The following is a 21,912-nucleotide window of genomic DNA, read 5'->3' as shown; positions in this document are numbered from 1 at the left end:
CTCCCAGCCCAAAGCCCAGCTTTAAACTCTTTCTCTAGTTAATCGTTTAATAGCTTTTACTCTGGAGCAATGGTCTCCAAAATGGGGGATGTAGGGGTATAAGTCTATCCACTGAGCCCTCCCTGCTCCCTCCATCATCATCCAGTGGAGACAACAAAGGGCAGTAGTGGCAAAAGGAGCCTATGGAGCCTGAATAAAGGGGCAGGGACAAATGACAGTGAGCCCAGTTCAGACACTGAATGAGGTAGTTGAGGCAGAAACACTATGTCCAAGGCATGTGGAGCTGGAACAGCTTTGGAGGCCAAAAAGGCATCCAGGCAATGGAAGTCCATTAGGTCAGGAGGCAGTCCTTTCCCCCTACTCGAAGGATTGTAGAGTTGCTATAGCTGGGGGTTGTCAAAGTGGCCATAAGTGGAAATGAGAAGCAACATGCCTAGGGCTCACTGGGGCTACATTTAAGGGCACCAGGGTTTAAGGTAATTTGACTATGGCAAAAAGTAAAAGACCTCATGACATTAGCCTAGGTGTGATCAATGTGGATTCCCTCCTATGCCCTTGTAAGGAACTTCTTAATAATTGCAGGCTATTTAACCCCTAATGTTTGGCCAGAGGTGTAGATCTCTGCACTGTTTAAATTCTTAATACTTAAGCTGGACAGAGGTATCCCCCATTTGCATTCTCTACAAAACTAAAGACACAGACACCCCCAAAGCAACCATGGTCTATCTGACCTTTAGCTAGAGAATAGATTGAATATGAATTGGGTCTGGACCTCTACTATGAGGAACTCCCAGTTGAGGAATTTCCCTCTGCCAACACAAGATGGCACCTTCACTGAAACCTGTACATTGACCACCTAGAGACACTTCAAAGTGCCTTTGAAAACAGTAACTACACAAGGAAAGAGAAAGTTTATGATTTAAACGTTGGTCCTATCAGATGGAAAGGAATCAGTGACAATATGCTACCAACTGTACCAGTCACTGGGATTCTCCACCAGGGTAGAGTTCACCAGCACCTGGACATGCTGGACATATTGTGATCACTAATGTCCCAGCTCTTCCCCAGTAGACTATGTTCCAAGCTCCATGAAGCCTGGATGTGCTAAATTCTGCTTCTACTTCAGCAGTTTGTGCATCCTTGTTCTTCTCTCTCTGTTTCATCTTTCTTCCAAAAACTAAAAAAAAAAATGTGAGACCTTGAATTAGTTGTTGCCATCCTAGCTCAGTCCCTCCTCCTGGAGTTCTCGTGGTCAGTTCTCATGATAACAATCCAAAGGTTTTCATTCTATCAGAGAAGTTCAATTCTATATCATATTTGGAGAATGTAAGCAAACCCCAAAACAATATTCCAATATGGCCAATATAATATGCTTAAACATATTTCTGTCAGTAAGTCAGTAAGATAATAGTCAATTAAGTGCCTACTATGTGCCAGCCACTGTGCTAAACACTAAGAATAAAAAGAACGACAAAAGATAGTACCTGTTTTCAAGGAGTTCATGATCTGAGAGGGGATTAACACGTAAACCACTGGGTACAGATGAGTTATAGACACGATAAGGAGGAAATAATCATCTGAGGGAAGGAATTGAAATGAAGAGGGATTGGAGAAGGTTTCCTGTAGAAGGTAGAATTTTAGACAACATTTGGCATAATAAATTAAGGAGGCTGATTCCAAGCAACCTGTCTTTCTAGACCAGAATTCTAATGACCTGACTTTTTTAAACAAGTGGAACGGTGTCTCTCTCACACCCTGTGCTCCCCATCTGCTGACAGTAATATCCCCATTCTGATGAGGCTCCAGTATTTATTTAGAGCAAATCAACAGTTGCTGATTAACAGGATGTGACAAGAGCAATCTATGATTGATGCCTGTATGCATTTGGGGAAAATTAATTTAGAAATGCTGGGGAGTTTTTAAAAGGGTGTTTCAAATAAAAATTCAGGAAGAAATCCATCTTTGCTAATATTTACTATATGGGTGGATGCTGGCACTGTCCTCACCTAGCCAGGGTAGCACATTCAATAGTTCAGATATCCAGAGGAAAAATAGGAGATCCCCAGCATGGAGTGGTTGACAGCAGTGCCCATTCTCTGATCACTTTCAGCATATTCCAATGTAGTCCTGTACTGCAAAGCCACCAATTTTTCCAAATCTTACAGTATTTTCAATAATAAGAGAGCAAAAAGATTTTTGGAACCATTAAAAAACACAATTTTAAATCATCATCTTTTTAAATTTCTATTTTCAGGTTTTTATAATGTAAACAATGGGTTAGCAGTACATATAAAAATACATAGAAATGCATTTATTAAGTGTATATATAAATGGGTTTGAGCTATTCATGTTCAATATTTTTAAAAATGTTACTGAAGTCATCTTTATCTCATTTTATTGATTCTATTTTATGTAACTTTTGTGATGTACACATATTTGTAGTATATATAATGCACAAATATTTGTTTATATACAAATACTCTTATTAAGTGAATGTATCAACAGTTTGTTTTTTTTTAAACCCTCACCTTCCATCTTGGAGTCAATACTGTGTATTGGCTCCAAGGCAGAAGAGTGGTAAAGGCTAGGCAATGGGGGTTAAGTGACTTGCCCAAGGTCACACAGCTGGGAAGTGTCTGAGGCTAGATTTGAACCTAGGACCTCCCATCTCTAGGACTAGCTCTTAATCCACTGAGCTACCCAGCTGCCCCCTCAACAGTTTTTGAACCACTGATAAGCAATATTTTTAAATGCTGTTTAGTCCATTGAAGTCATCTTTTTTAAATTTTCCAAGTGTTTTATACAATATATTCATAGTACATGTAAATCATATATGTATATATGTACTGTCAGTCATTTCAGCTATATCCTACTCTTCATGACCCCATTTGGATCATACATTTTTGGGCAAAGATTCTGGAGTGTTTTTCCATTTCTATCTCCAGTTCCTTTTACATATAAGGAAAATGAGGCAAACAAGGGAAAGTGACTTACCAAGGGTCACACAGCTAGTTAGTATCTGAGGTCAGATTTGACCTCAACTTTTCCTGACTCCAGGCCTGGCATTTTATGTACATCACCACTTAGCTGCCCCCACATATGTATGTGTGTGTAAACACACATGTATGTATTTACACACACACACACACACACTGGAAAACCCAACTAATCAAAAGAGTACAAGGACTAGCACTCAGGAGAGATGCCAGAGCAATGAGGGAGGATGGGAGAAGAGGGGATCTTGCTAGGAGAGTGAGGCTCCAGTGCTGACTTTTATCTGTGCCAAACAAACCCAGAACCACTTAGTGAACAACAAAGCTCCTTCATTTGCATAATTGTTTCCTTTGCTGCTTCCCTTTATAAAAATAATGAGCCATTATGCGTATAATTAAAGTTCCCTTAATAAATAAGAACCAGATTGACAACAATCACAGGAGGTCAGCAGGAATTCACTTCAAGAGCACGTCTGCAAAACCTAATGTTAAACTCATCTGTACCAAATTCCAGGAACAGGAAGAATACTTGAAGACCCTTCTTTTGGTTCCTTCCTGAGGTCAGACTTCCTAAAGAAAAAATAAATATGATTTTAATATTGCTTTGTCTGTGGCACTCCCTTTTCTGTCTCTCTCTATCTCTCTCTCCCTCTCCTCTTCCCTCATCCCCTTCCCTCACTCTTCCCTTCCTCCCTCCCTCTCTCTGTCTCTATTTCTCTTTCTTCCCCTGCCTTCCATTCTTCTTTCTCTTTCTTTCTTTCTTTCTTTCTTTCTTTCTTTCTTTCTTTCTTTCTTTCTTTCTTTCTTTCTTTCTTTCTTTCTTTCTTTCTTTCTTTCTTTCTTTCTTTCTTTCTTTCTTTCTTTCTTTCTTTCTTTCTTTCTTTCTTTCTTTCTTTCTTTCTTTTTCTTTTCTTTCTTTCCCTCATTCTCTCTCTGTCTCTGTCTCTCCTTCTTCCCCCCTTCTCCTCTTCCTCTCTTCTTTCTCTGTGTCTCTTAGCCTATACACTTTTTAAAATCTTTTCTTCTTTATATATTTAGAAAATTTGCAACAAATATCCCCAAAAACCAGTTTTCTTCAAGTTTGGCACCATGCCTATCCTATCCAAAGTATAGTCTATCTCCACCTTCTCTGCACTAAGTGTCCTATTTCCAGTTTGCCCCCAAATAGACTTATACTACAGGTCCCTAACTTCATATTGTCTCATTTAGCCTAAGACTAATTGATCTAGTCAATCAACCCTAAGCCTTTGGAGACCCAAAAAAGGCAGGGGAAAAGACCAAGAAGGAGGCCAGCTGGCCACTCTTTACTCGGGATAAGAGACATTTCAAGGCTAATTAGAAGCTGGATACTGCTGAAAGTAAGCAGAGAGACATGAGTTCTACAGGTAAACTTTGGACATACAGTAGAACCCAGCCTTCTCCCTCAATTCCACCCCACCCCATTTTTGAAAGGAAGTCAGCAAAGCTAGCCTCCCAGCACATTACTAAAGCAAATCACAGAAACTAAAGTGCAGCTTCTTTCCAAGATACTCCTTACCCAGCCCAGTCAATCCTTCACCATTTAATATGCTCTACTATGTACCAGGCACTGTTCTAAGCACAGGAGATATGAAGAAAGACAAAAGAAAGTCCCTGCCCTTGAGAAAGCTGCCCACAATCTAATGGGAGAGACAACAAACTAATACATATCTACAAACAAGCTGTATACAATATAAATGTGTGTGGGGGCGGGGGGGTTAATAAAAAGGCGGGACTAGAATTAAAAGTTTAGGAAAGGTTTCTAGATAGAAGATGGAATTTTATTTGGGACTTAAATGAAGACAGAAAACCCAGGAATCAGATGAAGAGGCAGGACATTCCAGGTATGAGGGATGATAACAGAAAATACTCACAGCCAAGAGATGGAATGGCATATTCATTGGACAACAGAGGACACTGTCCTTGAATTGAAGAGTATGTGGTAGGGACACCTAGGTAGTTCAGTGGTTAGAGTACCAAGTCTGGAGTTGGGAGGACCTGGGTTTAGTCTGTGACCCTGGGCAAGTCACTTTACTCCAATTGCCTAGCCCTTACTATTCTGTTGCCTTAGAATAGACATTTAATAAAACAGAAGTAAGGATCAGTGGGAAAGAGAGAGAGAGAGAGAGAGAGAGAGAGAGAGAGAGAGAGAGAGAGAGAGAGAGAGAGAGAGAGAGAGAGAGAGACTGGTCATGGTAGCCGGAAGAGGTTGTAAAGTAAAAGAAAACTAGACAAGTTGGGGTGGAATGGGAATAGGCTATAAAGGGCTTTGAACACAAAACACAAGATTTAATAATGATCCTAGAGGCTATAGGGAGCTTCTAGAGTTTATTGAGTATGGGGGTGTATTTTAGGAAAATTATTTTTATGGCTGAATAGAAAATGAACTGGAGTGGAGAGGCACACGTAGCCACCAGCCAGCTATTGCAATAGTCTAAACATGAGGTGATGAGGGCCCACAACAGGATGCTGAGGAGAGAAACAAATGCATTTGAGAGATATTGAAAAAATGAAATCAATAGGTCTAGGCAAGAGATTGGATATGGGAGATGAGAGTGAAGAATCAACAGCAATGCCTAAGTTACAAGTCTGGGGGGGTGAAGCTTTAGGAGAAAGATAATGAGTTCTATTTTGGACATATTGATGACCCCAAGATGTCTATTGGACATCCAGTTCAATGTGTCTGAAAAGCAGTTGGAGAAGAGAGAAGCCAGGAGAGGTTAAGGTTTGTAGGCAGGGCTACCAAGAAGTCCACTTATGCCAGGAGTTGATCTTGAATGTCTTCTGCCCATCAACAGATGGTTCTAGTTGACTCAGTTTAAGACCCTCCTTATACATGAAGCCTTTCCTGATATAGCCAACTGTCAATGCCTTCTCTCCCAAAGTTCTTCATACTGATTTGAGGTTTCTCTATAAATTTATTCTGAACATATATACTTATCTCTCCCAAATTGAAAAGAAGCTCCTTAAAAATAGGGATTCTTTTTATCTTCAGTGTTTATATGCCTTGTGTCTATCACAATGTCTAGAACATATTGGGTGCTAATAAATGCTCATTTATTGATTTTGTTGAGTAGTTGATTGGTTATAGAGTCAAGATGTGGTTCTGCAGGTTATGCAACAACCTGGCTATGTGAGGCAAGGGAACATTCATTCTCATATGGCTTACTGAGTGAAGCTCAACTGTGTGCCTCAGTTGTCTCACCTATGCAGCGAGATTAATAATATAGGTGTCATCATTCAATGCAATTCAAACAACCAATGACCACATAAGACCAGTGATGGTCTGATAGACTCTTGCCACAGCCTAGATGATACCAGTGATTATAATGTTGTATCTGGTGGGGAAAATCCAAGAAATTCTGAGACGAAAATTCAATATTGGTATCCTTTATTCATCCCTCTTTCTAATTTCAGGCTAACAGAATATAGATTTCCAGTCTCCTTCATATTCATCAGAGTGTACACAAAGTAGCCATTGGTTTTTGCCTCCACATTAGGGTGGAATCAAGGTTCTTTTTAGCAGAAATCTGTACAGATATATTCAACCTGGCATAGATTAATGTTGTTTTAAAAATATAACAGATGAAAGAACATTACTAGGGGCATAAGTTCTATATGAAGGGAAAAGAAAGGAGAAGAAAGAGATGGGGTTGGGAGGAAGGAGAGGAAGATAGAGGACATCTGGTTATAACTGGAATCTTCAGAAATGGGAGTGTTTTTTCTTATCTCTTCTATTAAATTCTTTTGTCTTCTCAGTGAAGCCAGAGATACCAAAGGGATCTCAGTGTGATGGATTTCTCTGCATTTTCTCTGTTGATTCCATTGCTTAGGAGATCTCCCTGGAGGTCACTTAATAGGATGAGTACCTGTTATGTACTCTGCTAGTACAGGCACTCTGGGGGATATGGATGTTTCTGACATGATTACTGTCCTCAAGGAATATGAATTTAGGATTAGAATCATTTTCTTGAGGAGACTAGACCTGACAAAAATGAAGCAATAGCAAATAATTTAAGATAGAATATAATTGTAAAATGTAGACTATGATTGCTTAAAAAGTTAGAAGGAAAAAAGAAAACAATAAAAGTTAGAATATTCAAAAAAGAAATTAATGGAAAGGAGACAAACTTGTCCTAAGTTCCAAAGTATGAATGAGAGCAATGGAGAAAGGAGACCATTCATGAAGGAAACATGAGACAAGACATTGTTATACAACACTTATCTATGGAATGGTGAAGAAATCTACCTAAGTAAAACCAAAAGTGCTTGTTAGGTGAATAATGAATATAAGGAAATAAGTATTTAAGTGACTACTATGTGCCAGACATTGTGCTTTGAATTGCAACATCTCATTTGAATCCTGGGAGGTGCTATTTTTATCCCCATTTTGTAAATGATGAAACTGAGGCAGAAAAAGATCAAGTGACTTGCCAAGGGTCACAGAGTTAGTGTTTGAGGTCAGATATGCACTTGTGTCTTTCTGACTCCAGATCTCATGTTCTATTCATTGAGCCACCAAGCTGCCTCTAAAGAGACTTCCATAAAAACTGACAGGTAGTGGAGGGAGACAGTATGGTTCAATGGAGTTGAGAGTTACTGTTGAGTTGTTTTCAGTCATATCCAACTCTTCATATCCCATTTGGTGCTTTCTTGGCAAAGATAATGGAGTGGTTTGCCATTTCCTTCTCCAGCTCATTTTATAAATAAGGAAACTGAGGCAAACAGGCTTAAGTGCCCTAGGGTCACACAGCTAGTAAGGGTCTGAGTCTGGATTTGAATTAAAGAAGGTAAGTATTCCTGACTCTAGGAATTCCACTCTATCTACTGTACTACTTAGCTGCCCAGGAGTCAGGAGACCTGGGCTCAAATCTAAGCCTCAGGTTCATCTTGTGCAAAATGAGAAAGCTGGACTAGATGACATCTAATGTCCCTTCCAATTCTAAGTTTGTGATCCAATAATTTGTAAGACTTTCAAATTCAGATTGATGAGTTTTTGTGATTGGTTGTGCTAAGAACTTGAGAGCTACTGATGGTGTTTAAGCGAGGTATTAACATGGTGAAAGTGATATTTAGGTAACATTTAAGTGCCAGAAGAGTATAGATCAAAAGAACTTGTCCTCTCAGATACCAGAGAAGATACCTGTGTAAGCAACCAGACTGGAGGTCTTAAGTTCCTGTATCAGAACAAGGACAGTGGGAATCAATGAAGAAAGGATGGAAAGGAAAGCCATTTGGTTTTTGGGTTTGTTTTTTTATTTTTTAATAACATTTTATTTTCTCCCCTGTTACATATAAAAACTATTTTCAACATTCATTTTTTTAAAGTTTGAGTTCCAAATTCTCTCCCTTCTGACTCTCCTTCTCTCTCTGCCTCCTTGCTTTCCCCTTCTCCCTGAGATGGCAAGCAATCTGATAGGGAATTTTACATGTGTAATCATGTAAAACATTTTCTCATTTCAGGCATTTTGTGGAATTCTCAAATATAAAAAGAAGAAAGAAGAGTAAATACAGTATGCTTAAGTCTGCATTCAGACTCCAGTTCTTTCTCAGAGGGCAGATGGCATTTTTCTTCATGAAATGGCTGGAATTGTCCTGGATCACTGTATTGTTGAGAATAACTAGATCATTCACAACTGTTCATCATACAATGTTCTGGTTCTGCTTATTTGACTTTGCATCAGTTCGTGTCTTTCCAGAGTTTTCTGAAGGCAGCAGGACACTATAAAACAAAACCAAGAGAATGAAAAAATTGAGGAAAATATGAAGCATCTCATTCACAAAACAGAGGATTTAGAAAATCGTTCAAGGAGAGACAATTTAAGAATCATTGATCGATCAGAAGACCGTGACAAAAGAAAAAGCCTGGACATAATACTACAGGAAATTATTTAAGAAAACTGACCTGATATTCTGGAACAAGAGGGAAAAGTGGAGATTGAAAGAATGCACAGATCACTTCCTGTACTTAATCCCCAACTGACAACACCCAGGAATGTTATAGCCAAATTCAAGGACAATCAGACCAAAGAAAAGATATTACAAGCTGCCAAGAATAAGTCATTCAGATCACGGACCCACAGTGAGGATAACTCGGGATCTGACTGCATCCACACTGAAGGACCGAAAGGCATGGAATATGATATTCTGGAAAGCAAGGGAACTAGGTCTACAACCAAGAATCAACTACCCAGCAAATCTGACTTTATAGGGTAAAGTATGGTCATTCAACAACAAAAAAGAATTCCAAGAATTTGTAAAGAAAAGACCAGACCTGAACAGAAAATTTGATGCCCTAGCACAGAACTCAAGAGAATCATCAAAAGGTAATTTAAAAAGTGGGGGGGGGGGGACAAAAACAAAACAAAAAAAATGACTTTTTTAAAGAGACTCAATAAGTTAAAATGATATGTATCCCTATAAGAAAAGAGATCGTTGATAACTCTTAAAAATTGTTATTTTCAATTGGGCAGTTAGAAGAATTTCACGTAGAGGGAACAGTGACACACTGTATAGGATGAAATAACAAGACATAAATAGATATAGATATATGTATGCATAAATGCAAATACATGTATATATATATGCAACTATAGCTAAAAAAGAGGTTAATACTAAAAGAAATTTGAAAAGAAACAAAAGGGGGTAAATTTATATGTCACAAAGAAGCTCATGGTGGGAGGGGAGAGGAAATCAATACACTGGAATGTTAAAGAGACTGAAGATAGGAAATACTCAACTCTTACATGCATTGAAATTGACACAAAGAGGGAAGAACAAGCCAATCCATTGGGGCAGAGAATAGATTTGCACACTATAGGGGAGTAGAAGGGTAACAAATGGACTGGTGGGAAGGGAAGCAGTACAAGGAAGGGAGAGGGTTGGGGGTAGTTTTAGAAAGACTTCAAGGCAAATAAGGGGGGAAATAAGAAGGGTGGGGGGTAGAAACGGAAGTAAATCAAGGGTGGGAACTAGGGGGATTGACTAAAAACAAACATTGCTGTAGAAGGAAATAATGAAAGAAGAAAAGGCAGGACCAGGAATAGAAATCAAAATGCTGGGAAATACACAGCTAGTAATCATAACTCTGAATGTGAATGGAATGAACTCACCCTTAAAATGCAAGCAAATAGCAGAGTGGATTAGAATCCAAAACCCTACCATATGCTGTCTGCAAGAAACACACATGAGGAAGGTAGATACGCATAGGTTGAAAGTAAGTGGATGGAGCCAAATCTACTGGGCATCAACTGATAAAAAGAAGGCAGGAGTCACAATCATGATATCTGACAAAGCCAAAGTAAAAATAAATCTAGTTAAAAGAGATAGGGAAGGTAATTACATCCTGATAAAAGGCAGTATAGACAATGAGGAAATATCAGTACTCAACATGTATGCACCAAATGGCATAGCATCCAAATTTCTAAAGGAGAAACTAGAGGAGCTCAAGGATGAAATAGACAGAAAAACTATACTTATGGGAGATCTGAAACTTCCTCTATCCAAACTAGATAAATCAAACCAAAAAATAAATAAGAAAGAGGTAAGAGAAGTGAATGGAAGCTTAGAAAAATTAGAATTAGTAGACATATGGAGAAAAATGAATAGGGACAAAAATATACCTTCTTTTCAGTAGCATGTGGTACATTCACAAAAACTGACCATGTGTTAGGGCATAGAAACATTGCAAATGAGTGCAAAAGGGCAGGAATAATAAATGCAACCTTCTCAGATCATAATGCAATGAAAATAATAATTAGGAAGGGTACATGGAAAGGTAAATCAAAAATTAATTGGAAATTAAACAATACAATTTTCCAGAACTGGTTAGTTAAAGAACAAATCATAGAAACAATTAATAACTTCATTGAAGAAAATAAAAATGATGAGACATCCTTTCAAAACCTATGGGATGCAGCCAAAGCAGTACTCAGGGGCAAATTTATATCCTTGAAATTAATAAAACTGAAAGTCAAAGGACTATTGATGTAATAAATAAGACTAGAAGCTGGTACTTTGGGAAAAAAAAAACAAAAAAAAATAGACAAAGTACTGGTCAGTCAAATTAAAAAAAGGAAAGAAAAAAAACAAATTGACAGTATCCAAGATGAAAAGGGAGACCTCACTTCTAATGAATAAGAAATTAAGGCAATCATTAAAAACTATTATGCCCAATTATATGGCAACAAATATGGCAATTTAAGTGGTATGGATGAATATTTACAAAAATATAAATTGCCTAGACTAACAGAGGAAGAAATAGATTACTTAAAGAACCTCATATCACAAAAGAAATTGAACAAGCTATCAAAGAACTCCATAAGAAAAAATCCCCAGGTGCAGATGGATTCACAAATGAATTCTATCAAGCATTCAAAGAACAATTAATCCAAATATTATACAAATTATTTGATAGAATAAGCCAAAAAGGAGTTCTACCAAATTCATTTTATGACACAAATATGGTACTGACCCCAAAGCCAAACAGACCAAAAACAAAGAAAACTATAGACCAATCTCCTAAATGAATATAGATGCAAAAATCTTAAATACAATACTAGCAAAAAGACTCCAGCAAGTCAACACAAGGGTTATTCACTATGATCATGTAGGATTCATACCAGGAATGCAAGGATGGTTCAATATTAGGAAAACCATCCACATTATTGACCGTATTAACAAGCAAACTGACAAAAATCACATTATTATCTCAAGAGATAATAGACAACACACATTCCTATTGAAAATACTAGAAAGCATAGGAATAGAAAGGCCTTTCCTAAAAATAATAAACAGTATATATCTAAAACCATCAGCACACATCATCTGCAATGGGGATAAACTCAAAACCTTCCCAATAAGATCAGGAGTGAAACAAGGATGCCCATTATCACCTCTATTATTTAACATTGTACTAGAAACACTAGCAGTAGCAATTAGAGAAGAAAAAGAAATTGAAGGTATTAAAAATGCCAATGAGGAGACCAAGCTATCAATCTTTGCAGATGATATGATGGTCCACTTAAAGAATCCTAGAGAATCAGCCAAAAAGCTAGTGGAAATAATAAACAACTTTAGCAAAGTTGCAGGATACAAAATAAACCTGCATAAGTCATCAGCATTTCTATATATTTCCAACACAGTTCAGCAGCAAGAACTAGAAAGAGAAATCCAATTCAAAATCACCTTAGACAAAATAAAATACTTAGGAATCTATCTGCCGAGACAAACACAGGAACTATATGAACACAACTACAAAACACTCTCCCACAATTAAAACTAGATCTAAACAATTGGGAAAACATTGATTGCTCATGGGTGGGATGAGCTAACATAATAAAAATGACAATCCTACCCAAATTAATTTACTTATTTGGTGGTATACCCATTAAACTACCAAAAAACTACTTTACAGAATTAGAAAAAAGCATAACAAAGTTCATTTGGAAGAACAAAAGATCAAGGATATCCAGGGAAATCATGAAAAAAAAATGCAAAGGAAGGAGGACTTGCAGTCCCAGATCTGAAACTATACTATAAAGCAGTGGTCATCAAAACAATATGGTACTGGCTAAGAGACAGAAAGGAGGATCAGTGGAATAGACGTGGGGTGAATGACTTCAGTAAGACAGTCTATGATAAGCCCAAAGATCCCAGTTTTGGGGATCAAAATCCACTATTTGATAAAAACTGCTGGGAAAATTGGAAGACAGTATAGGAGAGATTAGGTTTGGATCAATATCTCACACCCTACACCAAGATAAACTCAGAATGGGTGAATGACCTGAATATAAAGAAGGAAACTCTAAGCGAATTAGGTGAAGACAGAATAGTATTGTCAGCTGTATGGGAAAGGAAAGACTTTAAAACCAAGCAAGAGCTAGAAAAAATCATAAAACGTAAAATCAATAATTTTGATTACATCAAATTAAAAAGGTTTTGTACAAACAAAACTAATGCATCCAAAATTAGAAGGGAAGCAACAAATTGGAAAACAATCTTCATTACAAAAAACCTCTGACAAAGATCTAATACTCTAATTTACAAAGAACTAAACCAATTGTACAAAAAATCAAGCCATTCTCCAATTGATTAATGGACAAGGGACATGAATCGGCAACTTTCAGTTAAAGAAATCAAAACTATTCAAAAGCACATAAAATGTATTCTAAATCTCTTCTATTCAGAGAAATGCAAATCAAAACAACCTCACACCTAGCAGATTGGCTAACATGACAGCAAAGGAAAGTAATGAATGCTGGCGGGGATGTGGCAAAGTTGGGACATTAATTCATTGATGGTGGAGCTGTGAATTGATCCAACCATTCTGGAGGGCAATTTGGAACTATGCCCAAAGGGCGATAAAAGACTGCCCTTTGATCCAGCCATAGCACTGCTGGGTTTCTACCCCCTAAAGAGATAATAAGGAAAAAGACTTGTACAAGAATATTCATAGCTGCACTCTTTGTGGTGGAAAAAAAAAATTGGAAAATGAGGGTATGTCCTTCAATTGGGAATGGCTGAACAAATTGTGTTATATGTTGGTGATGGAATACTATTGTGCTCAAAGGAATAATAAAGTAGAGGAATTCCATGGTGACTGGAACAACCTCCAGGAAGTGATGCAAAGTGAGAGGAGGTGAACCAGGAAAACATTATACACAGAGACTGATACACTGTGGTACAATTGAATGTAATGGACTTCTCAATTAGTGTCAATGCAGTGATCCTGAACAACTAGGAGGAATCAATGAGAAAAACCACTATCCACATTCAGAAGAAACACTGTGGGAGCAAAAACACCGAAGGAAAACAACTGTTTGAATACATGGATCGAAGGGATATGGTTGGGGATGTAGACTAAATGTATGTCCTAATGGAAACATCAACAACATGGAAATAGGTTCTGATCTAGGACACAAGTAATACCCAATGAAATTTCATGTGGACTGAGGTAAGAGCTTGAGTGGAGGGGAAGGAGGGAAATAATATGATTATTGTAACCAAGGAATAATGTTCTAAATTGACTAAATAAACTAATTCAAATGGGAAAAAAAAGAAAATGGTTTGCAGATCTCCCCTACTTAGTGTTAAGTAGGGGTGTTTTCAATTTTTGTTTGATTAAATTTAAAAGAAGGCAAGGGGGGAGCCAATCCCATCTCCACAAGGTGTACCTAGAAAATCAGCAATGTTACAAACCAGGACTTGTTTTATTGTTTTGTTCATTGTCTAGACTCGTTAATGATAGAAAAAATGGCAACAGTGCATATTTAATGTTAAAGGGTATCATGCATATTTTTCTTTTTCTTACAAATTTGCCAGAAGGGAATCTGATTTCAAATCCTACTTTAAAAGCTTATTAGTTATGTAACCCCATGGGCACGTCACTTTAATTGTGTCTGTCTCAGTTTCCTCTTCTGTAAAATGAGGATAATAATACTTTCCTCTCTGTGTTATTGTGAGGATCAAATGAGACAACATGGGCAAAGTTCTTTGTAAACCTTAAACCATTCTATAAATGCTACCTATTATTATTTTAAACTTTTAAATTATTATTACTATTATATGATGTTGTTGTTTAGTTGTTTTAGTTGTGCCTAACTCATTGTGGCCTCTTTGGGGGTTTTCTTGGCAAAGATCCTGTAGTGGTTTACCATTTCCTTCCTCAGTTCATTTTATAGATGAGGAAACTAAGGCAAACAAGGTTAAGAGACTGGTCTAGGGTCACACAGTTGGTAAGGTCTGAGGCAGGAACTCCCATCTTTCTGAGTCCAGGTCCAGTAGTCTATCCACTGTGCCAATTAGCTGCCCATGATTCCTCATATTTCTATAGCATTTTATGATTATAAAGAACTCCATACTCTTTCTCATGGGATCCAAACCTAGAGATAAGTAGTTGGTGTAGGTATTACTACAGGAAAATGAAAGTGATTTCAGAGAGGTGATATGAGTTTCCCAATGTCACCCAGCTAATAAGGGGCAGAGTTAGAACTCAATTCCAACTCTCTTCTGATTTTCTACCCAGTTCTCATTCCACTACAATTTAATCTGACACTTGTTAAGATCTCTTTCATTTCTTTTCTTTTTGCTGCACTGTGGAATGTTCCACATGTTAACCAGTCTCCATGCAACACATTCACCAAGAATCAATACGGCTCAGTAGATATAGAAGATTGGGTTCCTAGTCCTGGTTCCGTGACCTATGAGCTGTGTTATCCTCTGCAGTCAGTTAATCAGAAAATCTTCACTAAATACTTATTCCAAAAGCCACGTTGGTACCTGAAGCAGGCACCGTGGAACACTTAGAGCTCGGTCAGACATGGAAGACGCCAATGTCATCCGCTGCGTTCCTTTCAATCTGACTTTTGTCTTGCCACTGTACTTGGATGACTCTGGAAAAGAGAGAGATTGATGACTTTGTACAATTCTTCCTCACTTGAAGTCAATTCATGTGTAAATCAAGATATAATCCTGTGATGCCATTGGTCCTCTTCAGAAACATAGGACAAATGCCAACCACATTAAGCACTTACTAAGAGAGAGGCACTGTAGACAGGATTTTGTAAAGTACAGATGAAGAAAGAAAGCAATCTGGGAATGGGGAAGAGAGCCATTTTCACCCAAAATACAGCTAGGTCCTGATTAATATAAATTCACAACCCAAAGTGGTTACATGCATTAGGATTCATACCATTCAAAGTTCTAATTATGTAAAATATGGCCATTTGTTCCAGCCCAAAGGAAATACACTGTGTGAATTCAAACAACATGACTACTTCAGAAGATCCAATTATTAACACCGATTGTGGCCTGGCTGTAAATGAGAGGTAAGGCTCAGGTAGGAGGCAAACAGCAAAGGCCTCCTGTAGAAGGTGAGATTCAAGTTATTTTACCTCACATATCCTCTGTTTCCCTCATATCCCTTCAGGGATTTCACAAGCCATCTAGCCCAAACCACTCATTTTATATATGAGGAAACAAAGGCATTAAGTGGCTTGCCCAAGATATTGCTGTTTGGTTGTTTTCAGTTATGTATGACTCTTTGTGACCCCAGTTGGGGTTTTCCTGGCAAAGATACTGGAGTGCTTTACCACTCCACTCCTTCACCAGGTCATTTTAAAAAATGAGGAAACTGAGGCAAACAGGGTTAAGTGACTTGCCAGGGTCACATAGCTACTAAGTGTCTGAGGCCAGATTTGAACTCAGGAAGATGAGTCTTCCTGATTTTGGTCTTGGCACTCTATCCACTGTGCCACCTAGCAGCCCAATGCCCAAGAGTTTATAGGTTACAACAGAACAAAGATGGGATTTGATCTTAGGTTCTATGACTCTACCTTCTCCATTCTTTTGGCTGTACCATACTTCTCACTCAATCAACAGATAATTTTATGTGACTCCAACTACCATCCATTTCCGTTTCTGTGGGCATTTATTAAGGGCCTACAATGTGCAAGGTACTATGCTAAGTTCTAGGAACACAATACAAAGATGAAACAGTCCCTGCCCATGAAGACCTTGAATTCTATTGGTGAAATAACATGTCTCCCTAAGTAGCGTAGGATATTGTAAACCCCAGGTCATTCACAGGTAGGGATGGGGGGTGAAGATGAGAGCAGAAAAGGCCTCCCACTGGAAGTAGCTGAACATTGAATGAAGTTAGAGATTTAAGGAAGCTGGGAAGCAAGACAGTGTGCTGGAGGCATTGATGATTTATGGAGAGCCAGTAGGAAAGAAAATTAGATTTCTTTGGCTAACTCAATAATATGAACTGGAGGGAAAATGAACAAGTATAAATTTAGAAGGACATAATGTCCCAGGCTGCAGTAGATAAGTCTTACAGTCCAGATGATGCAGGGGCACTTCCTCCAGTAGTCTTGGTCTTATAGAGTCTAGAGTTTCATCTCTCCCATCAGTGGAGATATTTTTGTAACTAAGTTTTGGCATCACACTGGTTCTGTTCATCAAGCCTATAACGTATGGTATGTTGTTGTTTTACCTTTAATTCTCTCCTGTCTTGAATTTTTTTCCAATCTGGTCATTTTATTCTTTCCTATGATAAGGGGGATGATCTTTGACCCAAGGCCAACTGTTTTTCAAGGTTCTAGGATACCCTGAAAGCTAATGAGGTCTTCTTACTATCATCAACTCAAGCCCCCACAGACCTCTCTTTGTTAAGGGAAAATGACTGGGGCTCTAGCTCCATTAAACCAGTTAACTTTGGGTATTTTTTCCAAAGGGATATTTACTCTGAAGATCAAGAACAAGTACAAACATTTTCCCTAATACCTCAGGGCATACTTTCCTCTTTCTTGGGGGAGAGTAAACATAACTTAACTCAGTTGCTACAAAGCTTCAGTCCTACCAAGTTTGGATCCAAAGCCTAGATGTGATTAACTCCTGAAAGAATTAAAAATAAAGGGAAACTTTGAACATTTGGGGGGGGGGAAAAAGGAATAACTACCAGATAAATCCCACTGGGATAGTCTTGAAGGTTACTCCTTGCTCCTCAGGGCAATCATGCTTCCTGAATGGCAAACCAAACTCTGGAAGACCAGAATGCCCTCCAGACCTATTGAGCTACTCCTTTCACTAATCACCTTGTACAGGAGTAGTTGAGTTCTCTAAGAACAGTGAGGTAAAGAGGAAGAAATAAAGATGGCAGGTGTTTGGGTCCCTATTCACCATGTGGTTAGATGACTGGAACCCATTACAGAATGTCTACTCATTTTCTCCCATCTCTTTAAGACACATCATCCCAAATCTCCTGGAAACAGGAACCATACTCCTCATCATCACCATATAGGAAATTTGAGTGGTATTCTGTACATGTACCAGACTCCTATTACACTACCTTTCCATTCCCATAGGATCATCCATATGTTGGTAAATATTTAACAACTGGCTCTCTCTGAGGAAAAAAAGATGTATACATGATATACTTTAACTTTAATCTATATCATTAATATTTTCTCCATCACTTTAAGTCTACACAATCAAAAATAAATAATAAATCAAGCTCAGATTTGTAATATTTACTGATGCTCAGGATGTAAATGCTCACATTAGAAATTTAACAATAGACTTTTCCAAGTCAATTTGAGCCGGCTCCAGCCCATCCCTGCATAAGATCTACCATCACCATAATAGAGACAGATATTTACCCCCTTTTAAAAAAAAAAAAAACCTTGCCTTTCATCTTGGAATCAATACTGGGTATAGGTTCCAAGGCAGAAGAGTGGTAAGGGATAGGCAATGGGGGTTAAGTGACTTGCCCAGGATCATACAGCTAGGGAGTGTCTGAGGCCAAATTTGAACTCGGGACCTCCTGTCTCTGTGCCTGGCTCTCAATCCACTGAGCCACCCAGCTGCCCCCTACCCGCTTTTTAAAAATCACTTAGCATTTCCTTGCTCTGCTACATTTAAAGCTGACTGTTACTCAACAAACATTTATTTAGTACATACTATGTACGAAGGATTAGTGATATAAAGAGAATCTGCCCGATAAGCACCTATGATTCAGTGTCACAGAATGCTCAGACTATTAATCTAACCCAAGCCTTAATAGGAATCCCCTCTCCAACATACCTAATAAAAAGTTACCCAGTTTCTGCTTGAAGACCTAGAGCAATGATGACAAACTTATGGCACCGGTACAAAAAAAGGCACATAGAGCTCTCTCTGTGGACATGCTTGCCATCACCCACCAGAGTTTGCTACTAGAAAGCCAGAGGGACTCTGGGAGGAACTGTTCTCCTTCCCCACCCCACTATCCAGCAGCCCAATGGGAGTTCTTCCTCCCACCTCTCTCTGGGGTAAGGAGGGGTAGGGGGTTGAGGGAGGTTCAGCACTTGGTCTCTAAAATGTTCGCCTTCACTGACCTAGAGTGACCTATTAAAGTAGTATTTTCCACTTTCTAATAGGAAGTTTTTCCCTATATCTCATTGAAACATCCTGGTTATGCCTTCTGAGGCCAAATAGAATCCCTATTCTCTTCTAAACCTTGAACACAACTATTATGTTTCTCAACTTGAATCCCCAAGTCTTCTGCTGTAGGCTAAGAATCTCCAGTTCCTTCAACCTATCTTTGTACAGCATAGTTTCAAGTCATCTCACCATCCTCATCATTCTCCTATGGCTGTATTTCAAATTAATGATTCTCCTAAAATGTGGCATATAGAACATGGAATGGATCTTGGCTATTACCTAGCTAAATCCTCTCATTTTGTAGATTAGCAAACAGATGCAAAAAAGGGAATGATTGGCTATGGTCACCCATGAGCTCAACTATGAAGTCAGAACTAGGAGTAATTTGGCCCCTTTTAGTTCTAAGACACTATATGTTGACCACCGTGACTAGCACATCCACAGTTTCACTGAAAACACATTCTTTTTAACATCAATCAGTAACTTAGGGCAACAATGGGAAGAAAGAGAAAATGGTAACCTCTAGTTCATTCCAGAAAGAAGTCCTCAGACTCTCATTCATTCAATCAGACTATAAACAACCGTGCCTCCATCATCCCAACTTCCTCAAGCTTTCGTAGTATAACTATCTTATCTTCAAGATAAACTTGGTTAGTGAACCTCTTCCCCTTCCTTTCCAAAAGCTCCTATCTTGCAGATACCTTTTCTGAATGCCATATCTTTTCTTCCACATGGTGAACACTGGACCTCATCCTCAATTTTTCACTCTGTTCAATAAAAGAAAATATCTTTTTCAATTTCAAGCTTTTGGAGATTGACTAGGGTTTTACTATCTATGGGAAAACTTATTTATGAATCAGGGCCCTTAACACAGACATCACCACATAAATATTAAGTAAGCATCACTGTGGTTTTCAATCAGTATCAATTTAAATGAGAGACAAATCTGTGAATGGGAAGCAAAGAGTTCCATCATTCATCATCTTTTTCCCAAATGGCTGTGTCCTTCCATGCTTGCCCATCCCTATGAACTCCTTTATACCCTATTACTTTTCAAGTCTCTATATAAATTTGCAGTGAAAGTTAGAATAAGGCCATGGGGCATCCAACTGTGTCAGGCTAATTGTTACCCTAACTAAAGATATACAAGGCTGAAGAAAATTGAGTGAATTAATTAAGTACTGCTTTTCGTAATGATTTATTGAGTATTTACTATGTGCTATTTACTGGGGAAAGCTTTGCAGATACAAATACAAAAGGTGACCTAACATGCCCTTCATGACTCCTAGGGATTTAGGAAATACCCTCTTTTTTTTTTTTTATTGTATAAACCACCTTTCAAGGGAAGTTTTAATTTTTTTTTTGCCTTCTTTTTTTTTATTTAAATATATTTTATTTGATCATTTCCAAGCATTATTCGTTAAAGACATAGATCATTTTCTTTTCCTCCCCCCCACCCCCCATAGCCGACGCGTAAGTCCACTGGGCATTAGATGTTTTCTTGATTTGAACCCATTGCTTTGTTGATAGTATTTGCATTAGAGTGTTCATTTAAAGTCTATCCTCTGTCATGTCCCCTCAACCTCTGTATTCAGGCAGTTGCTTTTTCTCGGTGTTTCCACTCCCATAGTTTATCCTTTGCTTATGAATGGTGTTTTTTTCTCCTGGATCCCTGAAAGTTGTTCAGGGACATTACCCCGCCCCTAATGGAGAAGTCCATTACGTTCGATTATACCACAGTGTATTAGTCTCTGTGTACAATGTTCTCCTGGTTCTGCTCCTCTCGCTCTGCATCACTTCCTGGAGGTTGTTCCAGTCTCCATGGAACTTCTCCACTTTATTATTCCTTTGAGCACAATAGTACTCCATCACCAACATATACCACAGTTTGTTCAGCCATTCCCCAATTGATGGGCATCCCCTCGTTTTCCAGTTTTGGGCCACCACAAAGAGCGCAGCTATGAATATTTTTGTACAAGTCTTTGTGTCCATTATCTCTTTGGGGTACAGACCCAGCAGTGCTATGGCTGGGTCAAAGGGTAGATATTCTTTTGTCGCCCTTTGGGCATAGTTCCAAATTGCCCTCCAGAATGGTTGGATCAGTTCACAACTCCACCAGCAATGAATTAATGTCCCTACTTTGCCACATCCCCTCCAGCATTCATTACTTTCCTTTGCTGTTATGTTAGCCAATCTGCTAGGTGTGAGGTGATACCTCAGAGTTGTTTTGATTTGCATCTCTCTGATTATAAGAGATGTAGAACACTTCTTCATGTGCTTGTTAATAGTTTTGATTTCTTTATCTGAGAACTGCCTATCCATTTCCCTTGCCCATTTATCAATTGGAGAATGGCTTGATTTTTTGTACAATTGATTTAGCTCATTATAAATATGAGTAATTAAACCTTTGTCAGAGGTTTCTATGAAGATTTTTTCCCAATTTGTTGTTTCCCTTCTGATTTTAGTTATATTGGTTTTGTTTGTACAAAAGCTTTTTAGTTTGATGTAGTCAAAATTATTTATTTTACATTTTGTGATTCTTTCTATATCTTGCTTGGTTTTAAAGCCTTTCCCCTCCCAAAGGTCTGACATGTATACTATTCTGTGTTTACCCAATTTACTTATGGTTTCCTTCTTTATGTTTAAGTCACTCACCCATTTTGAATTTATCTTGGTGTAGGGTGTGAGGTGTTGATCTATTCCTAGTCTCTCCCACACTGTCTTCCAATTTTCCCAGCAGTTTTTATCGAATAGTGGATTTTTGTCCCAAAAGCTGGGATCTTTGGGTTTATCGTATACTGTCTTGCTGAGGTCGTTTTCCCCCAGTCTATTCCACTGATCTTCCTTTCTGTTTCTTAGCCAGTACCAAATTGTTTTGATGACTGCTGCTTTGTAATATAGTTTGAGGTCTGGGACTGCAAGGCCCCCATCATATGTGTATTTTTTCATTATTTCCCTGGATATCCTTGATCTTTTG

General features: G+C 38.3%; 1 long non-coding RNA gene across 1 annotated transcript; it reads right to left on the bottom strand.

Moving 5' to 3' along the window:
* Nucleotides 1-7,959: 7,959 nt before the first annotated feature.
* Nucleotides 7,960-20,199, bottom strand: LOC103104299 (uncharacterized). Its single transcript, XR_001622751.2, has 3 exons — nucleotides 19,637-20,199; nucleotides 15,291-15,403; nucleotides 7,960-8,733 (listed from the first exon to the last, which is right to left on the bottom strand). It is a non-coding gene; the product is annotated as an uncharacterized LOC103104299 (long non-coding RNA).
* Between the last annotated feature and the right edge of the window lie 1,713 nt (nucleotides 20,200-21,912).

The sequence above is a fragment of the Monodelphis domestica genome, chromosome 6 (genome assembly GCF_027887165.1).
Source record: "Monodelphis domestica isolate mMonDom1 chromosome 6, mMonDom1.pri, whole genome shotgun sequence".
NCBI lineage: Eukaryota > Metazoa > Chordata > Mammalia > Didelphimorphia > Didelphidae > Monodelphis > Monodelphis domestica.
Note: the sequence above shows the minus strand (reverse complement) of the source record. Positions and strands in the feature narration are given on the sequence as shown.